At 44.7% G+C, this 20,901-nt stretch overlaps 1 protein-coding gene across 8 annotated transcripts in view; it reads right to left on the minus strand.

Annotated features, from left to right (window-relative positions):
- PDE4B (phosphodiesterase 4B) overlaps positions 1–20,901 on the minus strand; it is a 486,699-nt gene that overhangs the window by 43,740 nt on the left and 422,058 nt on the right. The window contains exon 1 of one of the 8 annotated variants that reach the window (XM_070592243.1): positions 10,949–10,967. The exons of the other annotated variants lie outside the window; for them this stretch is intronic. The gene's annotated coding sequence lies outside the window, so the exon portion shown is untranslated. Of the gene's footprint in view, positions 1–10,948; positions 10,968–20,901 lie in introns of those variants that run through there. 8 annotated transcript variants of the gene reach the window in all.

Raw genomic sequence — 20,901 nt, forward strand, 5'->3', positions numbered from 1 at the left:
ACTGCTTTCTTTTATTGTGGACAACTGCAATATTTTTTAAGTGAATAGTATTACATTTTGAAGTTAATGAGGATTTGTTCCTTCCCAGATTCTTAATCCATAGTCAAGACTTTCTTTGTGTCCCATTTTAGAGCCTTCTTATCACAGTAACCAAGGCAGGAGGCACAGACATCAGAGTGGGCTTAGCATGGGCCAGCAAAGCCCAGTTACTTATGGGTACAGGCAAAGGAAAAGACAGCGCAGCTCAAGACCAGCTTCCACGCTGGAACTCCGTGGCTGCAGCACCAGATCCAGTGCTTGGTACCTAGCAGACACTCAGTCGATACTTAGAGGAATGGAAACCAAAGTGCCTGCCCAAGCAGCCTGCAAATACTTGGGTATCTAGAGGCTGAAAGGTGTGTCTGGAGCACTGTGGACCGAGCAGCAGTTTGGGAGCGAGACTCAGGCACTCTGACTTTCCTCTTCTACCACTGACTGGGTGGTCCTGGACCTTGATTTCCTACATCTTAAAATAAGGAGAAGAATATTCATCTCATAAAGTTATAAAGGGATTAAATGAGATAAAGTATCTGGTATGGTAGCCAGTTCTTAGTAGATGATCAATACATAGGAGGATGACTATGAATGGCAATCATAGCAACCCCTTGTCTTGGCTTTTGGGGGTGGGAGATGGAGGAACTGTATAGTCAACGAAGGCTTTCCAGGTCAGGGTCAGCTCTATCATTTCCAGGGCCCAGCGCAAAACCAAAGTGCAGGGCCCCTCGTTGAAAAAGCAGGAAAAAGTACTCTTGAAAGTAGTAAAGTATGAAGCTTTTTCCTTTCTTCTGGAGTCTTTCTCTGGATTCTTCACTGTCCCTGTCGTGTTGCTATTATTTCAATAAATTTTCTATTTTAAGATAGTTCTAGGTTTACAGAAAAGTGGCAAAGATAACATAGAGAGCTCCCACATACCCCACATTTAAGTTTCCCTATTGTTAACATTTCACATTATTATGGCACATTTGTCACAAGTGATGAATGGCATGGTACGTTTTATTTGCTCTTTAATATCATGCTCCCCTAGGCATGGGGATACCATGAGGTGAGTGCAGTCCCCCCCAGGACCCCACAGGCCCCACATCCTATGACTTAGGGCGCTTGCCCAGCTTATCAACTGCTGGGGTACCCCTACCTTCCAGCTGCCAAACTGATGTGCTGTGCCCCAGCCAGAGGCGGGCTCTGGGGAAGTGACACATTTCCCTTCCCCATGGTACCAATGCCCCAATCCATGGCAGACAGGCGACCTCTAAAGCCGCTATAGCCTCTGCACCGGGTTGTGCTAGATACCTGGGTCAGCGGTGGATAAGATGCTCAACCCCACCAAGACACGGCCTCTGTTCACCATGTAACAGCTATGCCAGCCCAGGGCAGGGACAGCTGCCACCATGTGCCCCTCCTGAGACTTTGCAAGGCACAAATGCCCAACTCAGACCCCTCTGTACCTGCACCCCGGCCCCCCCGGAAATGAAAGGCAGCAGTGGTCGTGGTGTGGGAGCAAGTGCTAGATGAGTCCCAGGGTGCCAAGGATCAGGGAAACGGGTGGCTGAGAACTCATCCAGAGGAGTCACGTGGGTAGCAGGAGGGGGACAGCACATGAGCCAAGACTCCAAGTCATCAGAGTATACTCAATCATGCCATCAGACTTCGCTTACAAAACACAGGAATAAAGATAAAACTATTACGAGTTTCAAGACAGTGACAATGGGGCCCTTCTGAGAGTGAGGTCCTGTGCAATGCTGCATGCCCATGAAGCTGGTCCTGTTTCTTGTCCCAGACAAATGGCTCTGAGAGGGAACCGTGCTTAACACCACAGAAGCAAGTCTCAAGGGGATAAGAGCAGGTTATGGGACTGTGTATGGTCATGGGTTCAACCCTATTTGCCAAAAATTGCCAGAGGGAAGAGGAGCAGGGAGACCCAACCTCCCTTCCATTCTCCCCTCCTTTCCCCCTCTCACTCCAACAGGGGCGGCAAAGGAAGACTTGCCCCCTTCTGCAGGTCTGGCAGGTATTGCATTTGACCCTGAGAAACAGGAAGAGAGAATGGATGGATAATTATAATTAATATTAATCTTGTAATAGTATGTGGCATTCATGTAGCTCTTTTCTCAAAGGAACTCTAAGCACACTACTCATTAATCTTTGCAACCTGTCTGTGACAGGCCCTGAAGAAGTGTGATTATCTCTAATTTACTTTAAGGCACAAGCTAGGAAGTCAGAGGTTAAATTGTTAGACCAAATTTCCTAGCAAGACTGCCTCTTGGTCTTTGAAACACAGGATTCAGCTCAGTGCTGAAAATGCATGCTTTCCTGAAAACGCTGCATTTACACCTGCATCTTACCCTTTCTACGTAAAGTTGAGAAATCACTTTCCTAAATGTCATTTCTTGAGTCTCTTCTTCCCTTTTCTTATCCACCTAACACAGCTGCGCAACATTTACTCAGAAGAACTGGTGTGGTCTGGTCCTGCATCTTGCTTCAGAGGGCGACCTCAGGGGAATTACCTAAGTTTGCTGAGACTAACTCCTTTCCCTGTAAAATGAGGGTGAGAACACTTACCCTCTTCTCACAGGGAAGGTAGAAGGGGAGAATACACACAAAACCAGACAATAAACCTTTAAGTCTTATGCACGTTTTATAAGTATCACATTTATTATTACAGATGGGATACAGGTGCATTGTAGAAAATTAGAGAGAAGCCAAAATTTGAAATGATAAAACTGTCACATTTTTTGCTAAGCGAAGATCACCACTGTTAACCCCTTTGTGCATATCCTTTCATGGATGTGTGTGCGTGTACTTACATATGTATATAATCAAAATGAGATCGTACTGTACAAACCGATGAGTAACATTCTTTTTTTCAGTCAATGGTCTCCTCTTTTCTGTTTAAATAAATTTCCAGTTCAGCTAATACTTAAATCATGGCCCAATTTCCCCAGTTTTTTCAGGCAAATTCAGTAGAAATGTGTATGTGTTAGCAGAGGGGGGTTGGGAAGGAGAGACTGAGAGGGGTGATGGGAAAGGCTAAGAAGAAAGCTTGGTCTGGCCACAAATAGCTGGCTGCCCATAGCTGGAAAACATGGAAACAGATTTTAGTAGTTATGAAGTCAATGCCCAGCTGGTAACAGACCTCAGGTGCCCTAAAATTTGGCCCCACACTCTGTGCAGGCAAGTGTGAGGTGAATACCCCACTGATCTCTGGAAAAGTGGGAACAGAGGCCCTTTACAGACTTGTATCATTTAACTTTGAAACCCTAAGTATCATCACTGTTGACACAGATGAGAAAACTGAGGTTCAGAGAGGTAAGCACTTGTCCCCAATCACACAGATGCAAGCGAAAGCATCACCCCAAATATAAATTTTCTACAAACTGTCTCTAAGTGCAGTTTTTTATTGAGGTATCATTGGCATACAAAACAGCTGTGCATATTTCATGTCTACATCTTGACGAGTTTGAAGATAAGTAGACACCCGTGAGAGTGTCGTCGTGAACAGTGTCATAAACTTAACCATCATCTCTAAAAGTGTCCTCCCTCCCTTTTGTGTGTGTGATAAGAACATTTAATATAAGACATATCCTTGCAATGAATCTTTACGTATACAACACAGTATACATAACTATATGTGCCTAGTTGCTCTCTGGGACTTATTGACCTTGTGCAACTGAAACTACGTACTCTTTGGCCAACACTTCTGCAATCCTTTCTCCGCCCAGCTCCTGGTAACTAATGCTTTTCCTTGGCTTCCATAAGTGGACTCTTCTAGATTCTTGATATAACAAATCATTCTAAATACAATTTTAACATAGCTCTGTATATATCAGAAACGTATCTGTCAAGTCTCCCCCACTTTCCACCCAAAAGAAAGAACATAGAGAAGAAATGGAAATAACTTTTTGTTTATCTGCCTCACATAATCAGACTCTTCCCACTCGAGAAGACAGTGGCTGTTGACAAGGTATGTGGTGGTTAAATCAATCAGGACAATTGCCACAGCAACAGGGATGAATCTCATCAACATAAATGTGGAGAAAAGAAACCAGATGTTAAAAAGTACGTAAAAATAGGATTCAACTTATATAAAGTTCAAAAGGGGCAGAAATGAATCTATGATATTAGAAGTCAAGACAGTAGTGACAGTGGAGGGTTAGTGACTGGGAAGCGACTTGTGGGGGCCTTTTATGGTCTCTTTGTTGGTCTGGGTCCTGGGTACTTGAGTGTGCTCATTTATGAAAATTCACCACCTTCTACGCTTGTGACTTGTGTACTTTTCTCTATCTGACTTTCCATGCAGGATTTCAATAAACAGTCTCATCCAGGGAAAGCCTGGTTTAAAAAGCAAAGAGCAGGATTTCTAAAAACACGTCGTTCTTCCTTTTGTTGAGCGATAGCAATGAGCATCAATAGAGTTTGAGTAAACCTCACACAGCTGAAAAACAACCAAAAATAGATGCTGGTTTTGATATTGCATAGACCGGGATGCTCAAAATTCCGTGGAACATGTTGGAGCCTGACTCAGCTCTTTCCGAATCCTGACTCTGCCATTTACCAGGAATGTGACCTTAGACGAGGCAAGGAGTCTGGCCAGCCCTCCTTTCCTCACCTGTTAAACAGGATGACAGCACAAACTGGCTGTGAGTGTCAGTGAATCAACGCACACCAAGCATTTGGTATAGGCCGTGTCAGAAACTTTTTTCTCCCTCCCTGGGACCTTCTGCCTGGTCCTGGTCACTTGCCTGAGGGTAGATTGCCACATATTTGATAGCTGAGTTGGGTGGAGTTTTGCTCTGGTCCCAGAGAGGGGAGTGTGTGCAAGGTGGCCATGAAATTCTGCATGTCCCTCCCACTGCACGACCTCAGCCAGGAAGCTGCCCCTCAGTATTTGTCTGAGGTTCCAGTTGGTTGGTTTTCACTTCTGAGATACAGACCTAGCCTGCTGTATCATTCTGCTGTCACCAAATCCTGACTGACACAGCAGGTCAGGGGACCTTCAGACGTGGAGAATTGTACAAGAAAGCTGCTTGTTCATTCATTCATTCTGCAAAAAGATGTTCTGTGCCTACTATGTGTCAAGCCAGCTCCGGGTGCCAAGGTGACAGCGATGAACAGGACACCTCGGGAGTGGTACAATCTGTTGCATTGAATGATTTTATGGGAAACTCCTTTTCCATGCTCCAAAATGGTCAGTCAGTGAAGCTGAGCGCTTCATCGGCCTCCTCCCGTCTCCCTCCCAACCCCTCCCCCTCCCTTATGCAGTGCCTTTGTGAAAATTAGAAAAATATGCCTCCTTGGGCAGAAAGCTTGGGAAGTGATGCACAGGCTGGCTTTCAGCTCCCCTCACCACCTGGCTGAGTACCTTTGATCAGTATCCAAACTACACAATGACCTTATGCAATGGCCCGGTGGCACCGCCATCTGGGAGCAAGCTAGCATGAAGCTTTCCCCAGCCTGACTGGGAGACTCCATGAAAGCAAGGCACAGAACAGGGCTCATAGCAAAACCTGCACTTTTAACCTCAAAATAAAGCAAACCCGTGACATTTTTTAGCTCCTAATTTGTGCATACTATTAAATAACTAAAATAACATTAAATGAGTATCCATAAAATAACTGAAAATTTTAATTTGGTAGACTAATGATTACCTTTAAATACAGTTTTCATTTGTGTAGACAAAATCTTCTAAAGCAAGGACTCCATGAGGAAAAAAATTATAGGAGTCCTTGGTGGAGAAAAGTAAAAAACCACTCTTCTGACCCTGGTAAGTGAGAAGTGTATTAATTGGAATCTTCACATTCAGCTTATGACTCCAGCTTTATCCACAAGCTTCTAGCCCTGTCGATGTCCTCACTGGATTCTGCCTGCCTTGAAGTTGGCATGTTTCTTCCACTCCTCTGTTCCTCCTCATGGTGCAATAAGCATTTGTTAAAACGTAAAACAGTTTCATACATATGGAAATCAGCCTCTCTTTAGGCAAAGGTGTTAGGTTGGGGCTATTGGCCTAGTCATTTGACGGTCTTGGTTATGGTGTTCTTCCCTTACAGTAAGCAATAGCTTTTCTTTTCATCATCAGTTATTATGTCCAAAGGTATATATTTTCTTTTGATGAATATTTGGTAAAGGAAATGCACCTGTGTTAGAGTGCACATTTCAAGAAGGCACATCGTTTTAACCTGCAGTAAAGTATTCTTAGAACAAACCTCAGGAACTGGAGAACACTTACACATCCTGTAACACGGTTCTTCCAGAGGCAGTGTGAGCCCTGCGTGGCCTTTCTTTAGGCAGGACTTTGTTAACATGTCTTTACGAATACGGCGCTTTGCAATTGCACATGACAGGGACTGCACAGTGGCTGGGATCACGGAAGACGAGGTTCATCGGCCTCGAGGGAACTAACAGTGAAAAGTAGGTCATTTGAGGCAGATCTTTTGAGCAAACTCCTCTAAGACTACAAGTTAAAAAAAAACTCCCATCACAACTAGCTTTGTATATATAACTTGACAGTTTACCAAGCACTTTCACTTGCATATTTCAGTTTTTCCTTGAAAAATAAATCCCATGAGATAGAGATTATTATTATCATGACATACATTTTCCATTATGCATGTGAGAAAATTGAGGCTTGGAGACGTTTTGCTCAAAGTCATCTGAGGAGAGAGACAGAAAGAGAGATGAGAGATGAGAGATTATAAGGAGGGAGAGGAGAGGGAAGGGAGAGAGAGAGGAGAGAGGGAGAGAGCCTAAGTTCTCTGATTCTAAATTTCATGATCTTTTTTGCTAAGCCATGGGGCCTGTTATAAACAAATGGTCTAAGTTTCTTTTCTTTCACCCAAGTTGGCTTAGACAAGGCAAAACTATGGCCTCAATGTGCCAGCCTCATGGTCCTCTTCCCTTTCACTCTGCCTCCCACTCTGTCAACGTCCTTCCCCCTCCCCAAACCTGCTCTCCAGAAGGACTCTGACTCTGGTAGCTACTTACTAACGAGAATCTGTACCCATCCAGTTAATAATATGTACCACCAATGTGAAGGGGCGCTCGAAGATCTTAGGTATCCACCTGCGTTGGTGTTAGAGCAATGACACCAGAAAGTGATCAGACAGGGAGGTAAGTTGCTGTCTAAATATTTTTCTAATACATTAAATATGTACAAGAAGTATTTATGAAGAGTATAGAGCAGTGGTTAAAAGCTTGAAGATGTTGCTTAACTTCTCTATGCCTCAGTTTCCTCACCCAAGTAATGAGAATAATAATAGTATCTATTTAATGGGTTGCAATATTTAATTAATAAATAAATGTAAAATACTTAGGATAGTACACGGTATAAGTACTAGACAAATCTTGGCTATTGTTTGTTGAATATGATACAATAAATATTTAATGAGTGTGTTTTTTTTTTTTCCTGAGGAAGATTTGCCCTGAGCTAACATCTGTGCCAATATTTCTCTATTTTCTACGTGGGTCGCCCCCTCAGCATTGCTGATGAGTGGTGTAGGTCTGCGCCCAGGAACCGAATCTGGGCTGCCAAAGGAGAGCACGCCAAACTTAACCACCAGGCCATGGGGCCAGCCCCATGAGCAGAATTTTTTAAGTGTCCATTATGCTGGAGGCTTTGCATGAAATTCTGAGAGTATAGTGGTGCATTTTATAGACATCATTTTTGTTCACTTGAAGCTTATATTCTGATAGAAATAGACAAATCATTATATAAAAACCTATTTAATTACAATTGAGAAAGGAGCTACTGGGAAGTGGAGAGTGTTGAAGGAATTTGTAACAGAGATAACAGGGGAGCCAAAAGTCTGAGAAGTGGGGATGTGACAGAGAGAGCTTAGGGCAGGCCTACCCTGGAAAGCCATGAGATTCGAAGGAATAAGAATTAAGTGCAAAGAGGGAGGAAAGCGTTCCAGGCAGGAGGAGCAGCAGGGTGTGCTCAGTGAACTGAGAGCAGTCCACGTGGCAGGAACACAGAGAGAAGACTGACGCAAGGAGTGGAGATCAGGTCATACACAACCACGGAAGGCCACAGAGAGGACCCTGGACTTTATTCTGGAAGCAATGGGAAAACTTTTAGGAGCCTTATCAAAGCAGTGGCCTAGCTAATTTGCATTTTAAAAAGATCACTCTTGCTGCAATTTAGAGAATGAACCTGAGGGTAGGAATGGATGCAGGGAGACTAGATAACTAGTATTTAAAAGCTCAGGTTCTGGAGGAAGACACACAGGAGCTTGACTTCTGCCTCTGCCATTCAGTTTATTACCAGTATGAACGTGAGCAAGTTACTCAGGCTTTCTTCAAGCCTGATCTACTCAGCTCCACTACTGAGGTGGATGTATTTGTCTTGGCTCAAGCATTTCCACTGCCTTCCCAACTTTGTTCACCTGGCTAGCTCTTACTTATCTCTTAGGACTCAGCCCAGTGTCACCTCCTCTACAAAGCTTTCTAAATATTCTGAGGTCAGACTGAGCTTCCTTCCTCTAAGCTCCCACAACACCATGTGGTGGCCTCTATTTCTAACTGACCATATTTCACTGAAATTATTTCTCTCTGTTTATCTCACCCATTGGAGGGTAACTTTCTTGAGAGTGAGGAACACGTCTTTTTGGCTGGTCTTTTATGCAGCACAGCAGCTATTACCTAGCAGAAGCTCAAAAATATTGTTTGAACTGCTGACATGCCCAACATATCAGTGGATGGGATAGCCACTGCCCAAAGGGCCTTTGCTACTGAACAGCATTGGAGAAAGCGTATCAGGAATTCTTGTTCCTGGTTCTTTTTTAACTAGTCTCCAAACAGACTACCTTCTTTTTGTTGACTTACTCAATGTTACCACCATTAATGAGCTCTCTCTCTTTTGCATGCCTGTCTTGATTGATCTACAGACTGGAGAGTTTTAATATGGGAGCCATGCCTTCTCTGGAGGAGACTTCTGCAACATCCCAGGCTGCCTCTGTTCTTTCACTCGCACCCAAGACCTGTCTGCAGGCCCCTTCCTGCAGTCTCTGTGTACCTTGCCAGACTGGAATCCCAAACAGATTCTCACAGTTCCCACGTGAAAGCCACAAGCAGAGTCCCAAGGCAGCACAGATAGATCTTAAAAACATGGGGGAAAGGGAGAGCAGGACAGATTTGGAGAAATTTAGAGGAAAATGGGTGGAATTTTGAGAGATCAGAAAAACGACGTAAGGCAATGAACAGCATGAAAAAAGCATATTAGAAACATGTCACACCATTCAGTCCTGTCTGGGGAGAACAAATATAACAATCCTTTTCATTAGAACACTGGGAGTAGAGTGGAATAAATTTGCAAAAATAGGGTGGTCAGGGCCAGATCTCAGAGAGCTCTTCATGCTAGATTAAGGAACCTGACTTTATTTGACAGGCAATGGGGAGCCATTGAAAAGTGTTCAACAGAAGAATGGCAGACACAAAGTGGTTTGTAAATATCTTAACACTGTTTCACAGTTGTATAATGCTTTGCAGTTATAGATCTCTTCCATGTGAATAATCTCTTTTAATCCTCATCATACCTTGTGAGAGATGTATTATTGACTCTGCTTTATAGAGGAAGAGACTGAAGTTCAGGGAGTTTAAGTGTCTCACTCCAAATCCCATAACTAATAAATGCAGAACCTAGAGACTTGAATCAGACTCTGACTTCAAGCTCAGTGTTCTTACCTTGACAGTGCAGCCTACAAGAAGATGAACTATCCATCTGATAGCAGAAAGTTATAAGGATCAGAGGACGGAGCAGAGAACAAGCACTTGGTAAATTATTAATATGAGGAATTCTTATTTGCAGGAAAAGTTAGGAGTTAAGAAGTAATGAGGTCCCAAACCAGGGTGTTTTCAGAGGGAGTGGGAGGGGGACGCGCCTTAAATTCATCTTTATTAGCAGAATGAAAGTTGTCAAAGGCATTTCGAGAATCAACGGAGAGCACTGGTATTTGCTATTGGGAGTGACCATGGTGGGTGGGGAGGAGGGGAGGGCTGGAAATTTTCCTGTCTCTCTAAACGTCATCAGTTCAAGTCTCTGTCACCTCCTATAGGAAAGCGCCTCCCCCTGGTGCTCTCCTGGGTGATGTCTCAGATCACATGGGACTTTGGGTGCTTCACCTCGTGAGGACGGCATTGCACTTGACAGTCAAATGTGCAGAGAACAGAAAGCCTACTACTGACAGTCTTTTCCAGTTGACAAAGCACTTTCAAGTTTGCTCGTTTTCTTCTGCAAACAAAGCCATGAAAGTTCTCTCCATTGGCACAAACGAGATCATTGAGGCTCATCAAGGGGAGGGGACTTGATTTAGAATCTGGAATTTCTGCATTGTCCAAGGTGGCTAGTCACATGTGGCTACTGAGCACTTAAAATGTGGCTAGTCTGATGCGGGATGTGCTGTAGGTGTAACATACACACTGGGTTTCAAAGACTTAGGACGAAAAAAATGATGTAAAATATCTCCGCCAAGTTTTATATTTGGTTACATGTTGAAATGATAATATTTTATATATATTGAGTTAAGTAAAATGCATTATTAAAACCAATTACACTGATTTCTTTTGATGTGTTTACTAGAAAATTCTAAATTACCTATAGGGCTTGCATTATATTTCTACGGGACTGCACTGTTCTATGTCATCAGGCTAGGATTTGAACACTCTGAGGCCAACATTCCATCTCCCGCAAATGCTTGTCTTAAAAGAGGTGGTAATAACAATAACGGCTGTAGTTAATACCGATCCAGCACCCGTCACAGTTTCTAAGCACTTTATATGCATGAATGAACGTAATCTTCACTGTAATTTCATGACCTATCATTTTCTACATAATAGATTTTATTTTACAGATGAGAAACAGAAATTGGGTTCCCAGGGTCACAGACTTAGTAGAACCAGAAAGCAGACTTAGGCAACCTACCTCCAGCGCCATCAGGAATGCCTTAGCGGCTGCCTTTGTTTGCTAAGTCCCAAGGAGACATCTGGATTGGCTTCACTCTTTTTGATCTATGGTAAGTCAAGGAGTGCGTGAGAGACTTTGTATATTATCTCATTTAAGTTTTGCAATAACCCCATCAACTAGTTATTATTTCTATCATAAGTGAGCAAACAGGCTCAGAAAGGTTACACAACCTGCCCAAAGTCACGTTAGGTATAGGCTGGAGCTGTTTCTAAACCAGCCCAAACCCAAAGCTGATACTCAATCACTACACCAGCCTGGGAAGGAGCTGCCCCTGGATCTCCTCGGCTGCTCCCCCGCCTAAGCCCCAAGGATGCACTGAAGCAGTCTCTCTGCGGTGGGCTCTGGGAATTTGTTCTTTTTAGAATTGCCCCGGGTGACCCCATCCTAAGGCAGCTTTGGCAATAGCCACCTTATCTGAGGCTTCCATTTTCAACATTTTTTTCGTGGGAGTCCCACCTCTTCAGACTCTCTTGGGAGCTGATGAAAAATTAGAAAAAACGGCAAAGAAAAGAAGCAAATAAAAATAGTATTTCCCTCAGGTAGCCTTCAGTAAGGCTGACCATTCATCTCAGCTGGGTCCCAGCTTCTTTCAAATCTTATCATCATCTGCCCCAAAATGCGGGCTACAATGGTTTAATGAAGCAGAGACAATCATAGACTGCAGAGATAAAACAGCCAGGCCTCCTGAAGACATTCTTAGAAACAGCTAAGCAGCCAGGGCTGTGTCTGAAAGGAGAGGTGTGGGGATTTAGGGAGTGCAGGCGTGCTGAGGATGGGAGGAAGGAACACGGCAGGAGACCCACAGGCTCTGGAGGTGGTTTACGGAGCTCTGGATGATTCAGTAAGAAGCCCTGGATGTGCATGAAGGCACAGAACGAATAAAGCCACGTGACCCTTTCTGGGTGGGGTTTTGTGCATGTACGTGTGTGTCTGTGTATGCACGTGTGTGTGCACATGTGTGTGTGTATGTGGTAGGAAAGGTTAACAGCATGCTTTTGGCAGCCCTGTTTGCAGGCAGACAAGCAGTGGCTTTGCGTGACAGATTCAGAACTTCCAACCAGCACACATAAAATATGAAATCAGGCCCCGGGTTTCACGGCGACCCAACTGGACCCAGCAGCAAACAGGAATTGTTTGAGAATTGGAGAAAGAAGCCAACACCATATATGTCACAGCTCGCTCTGCTTCCTTTGGCCAGTTTCTCCTGATTTAGCAGCACTTCTGTTCCTGCCCTAATTTCCCCTGGTCTGTAAACGACGTCACTTCACTGAACTCAGCTCCAGACTTTGGAAAAACAAGATGTCGTATTTCACCAATGTTTTCTTGGCATTTCTACCTCCGAAGAATTTCACTTAATTCTGCTTTTTCCTTTTCACCCTTGAAAGAGTGTAGCTATCAGTGGTGCTTCCTCCCCCTGTTTCTTCCTCTCCGACGCAGTGTCTCCTACAGAATAAAGCAGTGTCTGTTGAAATGTGATTAAAGATTTCAGTGTTTGCTTTAAACCAATATTTACCAGTGAAATCCCGCCAACATAAATGTGCAGGCGAGGTAGAAAAACTGGCTTGAATCAACCCTCCCTCTGAACACACACATACACACACAGGGCTGTAAATGTTTTGCGTGACACTTCTGGCCTCTTTTTGCCAGCTTCACACATATATCAATGTAACACAGATTTGGAACAGTCTTAAAATTGGGATAATCTAGATAATAGATTCCCATAGTAATTTTTTTTAAGTTGTTGTCTCATCAGCCAAGGTTCGTTGTTTGTTTATGTTCTTGTGGTTCTTCTGGTATTTATCATATGATGCTATGTAATCTAGCTGAAAAATGTTTCCTCGAATTATGAAAATTTGCATTATTCAAAATGGTAGTAAACAAGGAAATACTGATCTTTTTAAACATAGATTACACTATAAAGCCTAATGTTGAAACTTATAGCTACTTTGAGGTTAAGTCAGTCTTGTTGAGTGATTGGTTTGATTTAGCAAACATTACTGAATTGAATTTATTTGCTGATTGAATGGATTGAATGAGTGAATTACTGCTACACTTTGAATGAATTTCACAGAGTTGTAGTTTGGATTAGAAATTATTTTTCTGAAACTGAATCACCCAGGCAGCCAGCAGACAGAGGCCCCAGCTGGCACCTGGTGGCCACAGCTTCCGAAGAACTGGAGAGGGCGGGGAGGGAGTGAATCTGACACGGCCGGGGCTCGGGACCAAGCCCTCAGTGAACACTTTGAATTGCAGTTCCCATACCGCACTTCCTCTTAGGTAGGGAGGCTGGGTCTGAGATGAGGAAGAGGGAATGACCCACCAACAGAAAAACCACTGAAATTGCTAATGGCAAGCCCTGAACAGTGCCTGGTAAACTGCTGGCACTTGATAAATGATTGCTTTATATACAGGTAAAATGAATGCATTAATTTACGAGGTTGAGTGTGGAATGTTCCAATCAAGGTTTAGGGGCAAGAACTATGCTATGTCTACTAGTGATACTTTCGTTACTTTCTCTAACTCCAAATGCTCAAGAGCCTGTGCATCAAAAACTGAAGAACCATGGAGGGATGGATAAAAAGTTCTCTTTAGTCAAAGAGACCATCAACTCAGAGTCCACCTGAACAAAATATCTTGAATCTTCAAAACAACCTGGTGAGATAGATTGCATTATTATCCACGTCTGGATGACAGGACAGGTAGGACAGGAAATAGTGAGTGAGGCTGGGAAGGTGGCCTGGGAGTCTGAGCGTAAGAGAGGCCCCAAGAGGGGCGGGTACAGAGAAGTAAAAGACACAGTTGTGGCTGTCCTCAGGGACGTGAGATCCAGGAGGGGAGCAGGAATGCACAGACACGGAAGGAAAACAGCAAGGGCACACTGTGGGCTTGGGAGGGATCATGGGAGAAGGCCTGGGGCCAGCAAAGATGCGCCTGTGCTCTGAAGAGAGCAGGCGCTTATCAGTGCTCATGCAAGCGCACTAAACGCAACTGAGTTAACAGCCAGGTAAAGGGCATCATAGGAGAAAAGACCAGGAGTCCAAAACAAAATGCATGGCAGTCAGAGACAGGTCTTACTGAAGAAAAATGGTCAGAGGGTCAGAGTGGGGCCAGATTATGATGAGAAGCATAGGCATCTCGTCTTGATGCAGGAAGAGTAAGGAGGTATGGGAGGTTCTGGAACAGGGGAGAGGCATGAGGGAAGAAGGAATTTAGGACAATTAGGCCCACAGGAATAGATAAGATGGCTCCCAATGGGAAGTAACCACAGTTAGGGACCCCAGAAGACCCGCCTGGAGGGATCTAAGTTGAAACCATGCAGGCTAGAATAGGTGGTGATGACAGGATGGAAGAAAAGAATGAAGTTCTAAGCAATGTCAGGAAAAAAAAAAGTGTATCTTCATAAGAGATGGTATATAGAGAGCTAGGGAGAGGAAGGTGTCCAACATTGTCACCTTGAGTAGGACATGAGAGCAGAACCGCTGACAGCTAGGAGGGAGTTGGAAGAGGAGGAGGAGAAAACATGTTAATTGGGACCACACTAAGTTTGAAGCGATTCTCATATGGCTACAAGCATTTGGAATGGGTCTCTAGTAAGTGGACAGGGCTCCAGGCATGGATTGCCCAAGGATTGCAGGCTGGGGATGGTGAGCACACATGACCTGCCATGACTCTCAAGGACACGTGTCTGTTTTCTAATTGGTTCCTGGAGAAAGGTCAATAACAAATACAGGACTTCCCCAGATTATCTCAGCAACTCCTTGCTCTCCTCTACTCCCTCCTCCCCCATTTCCTCAGGCCCCGCTTGCCACAAGGTCAAAGCAGAGCTATGAGTGATGTCTGTCCTGGATGATTTCCAGCTCTGTAGGGCACAAGCCTAACGAAGGAGATTTCTCTCTCCTCAGCATCTGCAAGGGACCAGGCCAATTCTTTATATTGGAAAGGACCATTAAAGCTGGAAGGAGTCTTAGAGACTGACTGTATTGAAACCAACACTTTGGTTCATAGGTGATGAGACTGAGGCCGGGAGAAGGGAACTGACATCTGCAGGATCAGAGCCTCAGTGGAGCAGTGAGACCAATTTTGAATTTTTACAGAACCGCTGTTGCCACTGTACTATGCCTCACTTCTGACTGGCAACATTTAAAGTATCATTCAGTTAAACTAGTATTTATTGGATACATAATACATCAGTCCCTATGCGAGGCACAGGGGATACCAAGAAGGGCAAATACAGCAGTGACTGTCATTGAGGCATTTATAGTTCAGAAAGACTGTTTCGGAAGCAGGAGTAGTTACTTCTTGGGTAGGGGTGTTGGGGAAGGCTTCCTGGAGGAAATCATGCCTTGGCAGGGTTTTAAAGGATGAATAGGAGCTTGCCTGGCAGGAAATAGAGAAAGAAGGTGAAAGGAAAGCAAAGGGAACAGAATGTATCAAAGTGAAGAGACGACACACGGTAGCGCCTGGAGCTTCTACAAGGGTTAGTAGCTTTATGGCAGTTGAGGGTAGAGAGGAACAGCAGGTGAGGCCGGCAGAGCGCTGCCAGGCGTTTAAAAGTGTGCTTGTGGGGCAAGGAAGTGAGCACTGGGAGGAAGACATCCACAAGGTCCCTGAGCGATGCACTATAGAATTATGGTCACAATCAGAGATAGATGGAGTGCTATAGAGCAAGATTCAGTACACTTTTTTAAAAGAACCAAATAGTAATTATTTTAGGCTTGTGGGCCATATGGTCTCTGTTGCAAATATTCAACTCTGCCATTTAAGCATAAAAAGCAGGCACAGAAAATACATAAACGAATGCAGGTGGCTGTGATCTAATAAAACTTTATTTGCAAAAACAAGTTGCTGGCCTGCGGGCTGTATTTGCCAGCAATGGCTGTAGAGACATCCTGAGATCCTGATGTCACCCTCAATACCTGTGGCAGATGGAATAATGGCCTTTCAAAGATGTCTACATCCCGATCCTTGCAGCCTGTGATTATATTATGTTACATGGCAAAGGAGAATTAAGGCAGCAGATGGGAATAACGTTGCTAATGGGCTAACCTTAAGATAAAGAGATTATTTTGGATTATCTGGGCAGGCGCAATGTACAAGGGTCCTTAAATGTGGAAGAGGGAGGTAGATGACTCAGCGTAAGAGTGATGGAACATGAGAAAGATTCACCTGGCCATCGCAAGCTTTGAACATGGAAGGGGCCAGGAGCCAAGGAATGCAGGCAGCCTCTAGAACCTGGAAAAGGCACGAACATGGGTTTTCCTTGAGAGACTCCAGAAGGGAACACAGCCTTGCCAAAATCTCGATTTGTGGTGGTTTACCACAAAATTTGTGTAATTTGTTACAACAATAGAAAACTAAGACAATACCCAGGTGAGCTAAACCTTCTAAACATTGTGGAGAGATCCAAGCCTTTAGAGTTCAGAATGCAAGCTTAACAGCCATTTAAATGCCTCATGCAGACACAGAGGGTAAAGAAATCTGGGTTTGGATGTGGGCAAATTCACAACGCTTTCAGGGAGCGTCTATAATAAGGAGCTGCCTTTACACTGAAAAGGCTGTATGGTTCCCGGAGGGAGTATAAGAGGCACTGAAACAAAAGTTCCCTTTATGTGTGTTTCTCCAGGGGCTCCCAGAGCTACGCACTTGGGGATTCGCACCTAAGGAAAGAGCACCTCTGTGTGTGAGGGCAAAGACGAAAGCCCCTGAGCAGGTCCCCATATGCGGTGCTCCGAGTGGGGAAGTGGGCTGTCAGAAATCAGCCTCTGACTTTCTATTCCGCTGGCTGGCTTCAGGCCACGCTCTGCCCTCCTGCCGTGCCACTGTACCATTTACGTCATGGGGAATACAGTCTGCTGCTTTAAAAAAATGTGTGCTATGAGGGAAATGAGAACACGATGCTGGTGACATTTGACAAAGGAGGCAGCATTCCAAAGACGAGCTTGGGCAGGGCTGGCCTGCATGTGCTGTTGGGGGTCATTTCAAAGACCGTGGCCGCTGGGCCCTCACTGGGGTAGGTCAGCTGAGGTCAAGGGCCCCCGCCCAAATGTTCTCTCAAACTATCTGTCATGGCGAGGGCAGAGGCCGTGGGTTCTCAGCTCCCTTCCACATTGTAAACATCTTGTAAACCAACCCTTCCTCGCAGTCCCTAACGGGGTGCTCTATTCTCTACAGACAGGCACCCCTGCGCAGTGGCTAATGAGTTATTAAGTAATATCAAGGAGATAGAGTAGGTGGATCTTGTCACAACAGTGACGATTCTCACCACAAATTTAGAAAGTACATTTTAATTTACAAAACATTGTCATATACATTGTCTCAAATCATCCTCCGAAGGATGCTACGAAGTACTAGCAAACCCATTTTGCTGATAAAGAGAATGAGTTTCACACATACTGAGTGGCTGGTTTAGCACTCCACAGCCAGCAGCTGGGGAAGCTGGGCCCAAACCAAGGGCTTCAGCATCTTAGGCTGGAGCTCAGCTGCACCCCACAATCTCTCCTCCTTTCTGAAAACCCTGAGTGTCTATGTCGTACCAGACGACACTGCCCAAAGTCCCATGGAGACAAAATGAAGTAAGACAAGATTCTGGACCTGAAGAAGACCAGAGTTTAGCAGAAGAGGCCATGTCCATTTGCAAACGGTGATACAACCTAAGACCATGACATTTACCGAGCACCCAATGTGCCAGGTGCTGAACCAAGGCCTTCACACGCTATGAATGTTTACATCTTAGGAGGCCGCTATGGTCTTGTCCATCTTACAGAAAAGGAAAGGTAGCTTTAGAGCCATCAAGGATCTCATGAGTTGCAGCCAGGGTTCTCATTCTCTCTTGATTCCCAATCACACAATCTCAACCTCTAGACCGTGCCATGGCAAAATAAGCACTCGAGCAGGGAGCCCGGGGGAAAGATGGGTTGACTGCCCGGTAGAATTAGAGAAGGAAGCTTTCCCTAGGAAGTGGGACATTTGCATATACTGCCACACAGAGAAATGAACCAGGTCATTAAAGATGATCTTTAAGCTTGGTCCTCGGTTCTAAAAACTGAATATAAGAAGAAAGCATCCCAGAAACTTGATTCCATTTAAAAATATTTTTCTAAGTCATCGTTAGGTGTGAAGTGTTATCCAGAGGATTCCATGAGGAATCAGACTCAAGCCCGACTCTTAAGGAGATCATCCTGCGCTTGCACGGAGAGAGTGGAGGCGAGGCCGCATCCTATGGGCAGTGTGGGGTGGAAGAAAGAGTTCTGAACGGAAAGTTGGGAGATTTGGGTTCTAGTCCCAGGTTTATCACCAGTTCACCCCAGACAAGCCCCTCAGCTTCTCAGAGCTCCATTTCCTTAGCTGTGAAATGCAAGTGTTGATGTCCAGGGGTCTCTTTTAGCTCTAATGTTTTATTATTCTAATACTCATCAAGGAAGTACAGGAAAGGGCATGCCTGGGAGAGTGGGGTGGAAAGGGAGAGTATTCCACCCATGAGAAGTCCTCCCACAGATCCTGCAGGTGCCCAGCCACCTGGTGCCAGCTGCCAGGTTTCCAGGCCTGCTCCCTACTCTCCGCCTGGTAAGGGCTCCTCGAAATAACGAAACCGCAAAACAGGTCCCCCAAGAGCTCAATGTTTGTCAGATGCCTTGCCCATCCACAGCCCTCAGTGGCTGCTTGAAGCTATCCTACTCTGGTTACTGTCGTTGCTGCTGCAGAAGTACACTAACCAACGCTATTTCCTGGGAGCCTTCTGTGCACAAGGTGCCACGAGGAGTGCTTCTCCCACAATGATCTACTCCTCTTGGCAAATGTAAGCGGTGTTACTATCTCTACTCTAGAGACAGATCTGTGGCTCAAGAAGCCTAAATAATTTGCCTGAAGTCACATAGCCACAGTGAGTGGTCAAGCCGTACTCTCACCAGAGCTGTCTGCCCAAAGGCACAGGTCTGTGCACCCTGTAGACTCTGCTCTGCCCTGTGATGCTCCATCTGGGTACTCTTCCTTCACTTTCCCCTGCCATGAGTGAATGAAAAGGATGCGCAGCCAGCAAGAATCATACCATACTCCTACCTTAGAATCTGCAACGTGCTTCACATCCTCTGGTTCTGGGAGCAGCCAGAGAGCTGGACAGAGGGTTATCTCTATCTTATAGACGAAGAAACTGAGTCTCAAGGGAGGTTGAGTAGCTTGGAGGTTTCTTAAGCCCTCCTGCGATACGAGTCACATACTTGTCCAAGTTTCTGGCCACTCTGGGACATTGTTTTCAGGACATTATGTCTCACGTCTTAGAGTGTATCCAGTTATTTATATGTGCATTGCAGAACGGTTAACAAAGGGCCTTCCCGGAGAGATGTTACCAAATGGCAGCTGGTGTTTCCCTAAATCTCCTTCCAGGACTAAGCGAACATCATTTCCAGATAACCAAGAATAGGTCAGTGCTTCCTAAAATTCCAAACCCTCATGACACAATTTTCTTCTTTCAAAATGCCAGTACCTTCATTGAACCTCATCCTCTTCACTGAGTTGACGTGACAAATGTAAACTGCAGAGAACATTTTGAAACTTCTTTGCTGATTACAAGGCTGTGTGCAGTGCTGCAGAGTAGAGCATGAAGAACTTTCTTATATATTTTCTACAAACTCTATCTAAATGCAATTTTAACATAGCTCTGTGTATGTCAAAAACTCATCTGTCAAGTCTCCCCAGCTATCCACCCAAAGAAAGCACGCAGAAAAGAAATGTAAACAGTCTTTTGTCTATCTGACTCATAGAGCTGGACTCTCTGCCCAATAGAGAGTGGCTATTTGCAAGGCTATGTGGTGGTTAAATCAATCAGAACTATTGCCACAGACAGCAACAGGGAGGAATCTCCCCAACATAAGTATGGAGTGAAAGAAATCAGATATTAGGGTTGGACCTGTGGCATAGTGGTTGAGTTTACTCGCTCCACTTCACTGGCCCGGGGTGCACGTGTTAGGATCCTGGGAGTGGACCCACATACTGCTCATCAAGCTATGCTGTGGTGGCATCCCACATACAAAATAGAGGAAGATTGGAACAGATGTTAGCTCAGGGTCAATCTTCCTCACCAAAAAAAAAAAAAGAAACCAGATGTTAAAAAGTGCATAAAATATGATTCAACTTACATAAAGCTCAAAAGAGGCAAAAATGAATCTATCATATTAGAAGTCAAGATAGTGGTGACCGTGGAGGGTTAGTGACTAGAAAGGGACTTGAGGGGGCCTTCTATGGGGTTGGCAGTGATCTCTTTCTTGGTGTGGGTCCTGGGTACATGGGGGTGTTCATTTATGAAAATTCACTGCCTTCTACACTTGCGATCTGTGTGCTTCTCTCTCTGCATGTTATCCTTCAATAAAATGTTTCTGGAAAAAATCAATCAACTCTAACTCTTTGACGTCAACAACTAGCACCTTGATTCTTCTGTCACTTCTGTTTCTCTCTGGAGCTTATCAGCGGGAAATGTTCCACCTCTAATCCTGAAATTCCTCAGCTTACGTCAACCTTCTTATCTGCCCAATTTTGTATGTCCTTCATGGCTACTGGAAGCAACAGCCAGCATGGTTCAAAGAAGACAAAGGTCTGCCATTTACAGTTCTGCGCCCTTGAGTAAGCTCCTTGTTCAGTGTGACTTTGAGGATCTCTACCTGTCAAACTGGGGTAATAATGGCACTTCATATGGTTATGATTACTCGCCATGAGGATTAAATGAAATAACGTGTACAAATGCCCGCAGAAAGCCTGGCCTAAAGGTACTCTTTTCTCCTCCCCACATTGCCCAGTCGCCTTGGCTCTTTATCTAACAGGAATCCAGGCAACAGTAATATATAAAACACAATACTCACCACTAGCTGGGAATTCCTGGGAAACCCCCATTGTCCACCTTTTCTCTTCTGCTTCCATAGTTG

This window comes from Equus przewalskii, chromosome 24, assembly GCF_037783145.1.
Source record: "Equus przewalskii isolate Varuska chromosome 24, EquPr2, whole genome shotgun sequence".
Taxonomy (NCBI): Eukaryota; Metazoa; Chordata; class Mammalia; order Perissodactyla; family Equidae; genus Equus; species Equus przewalskii.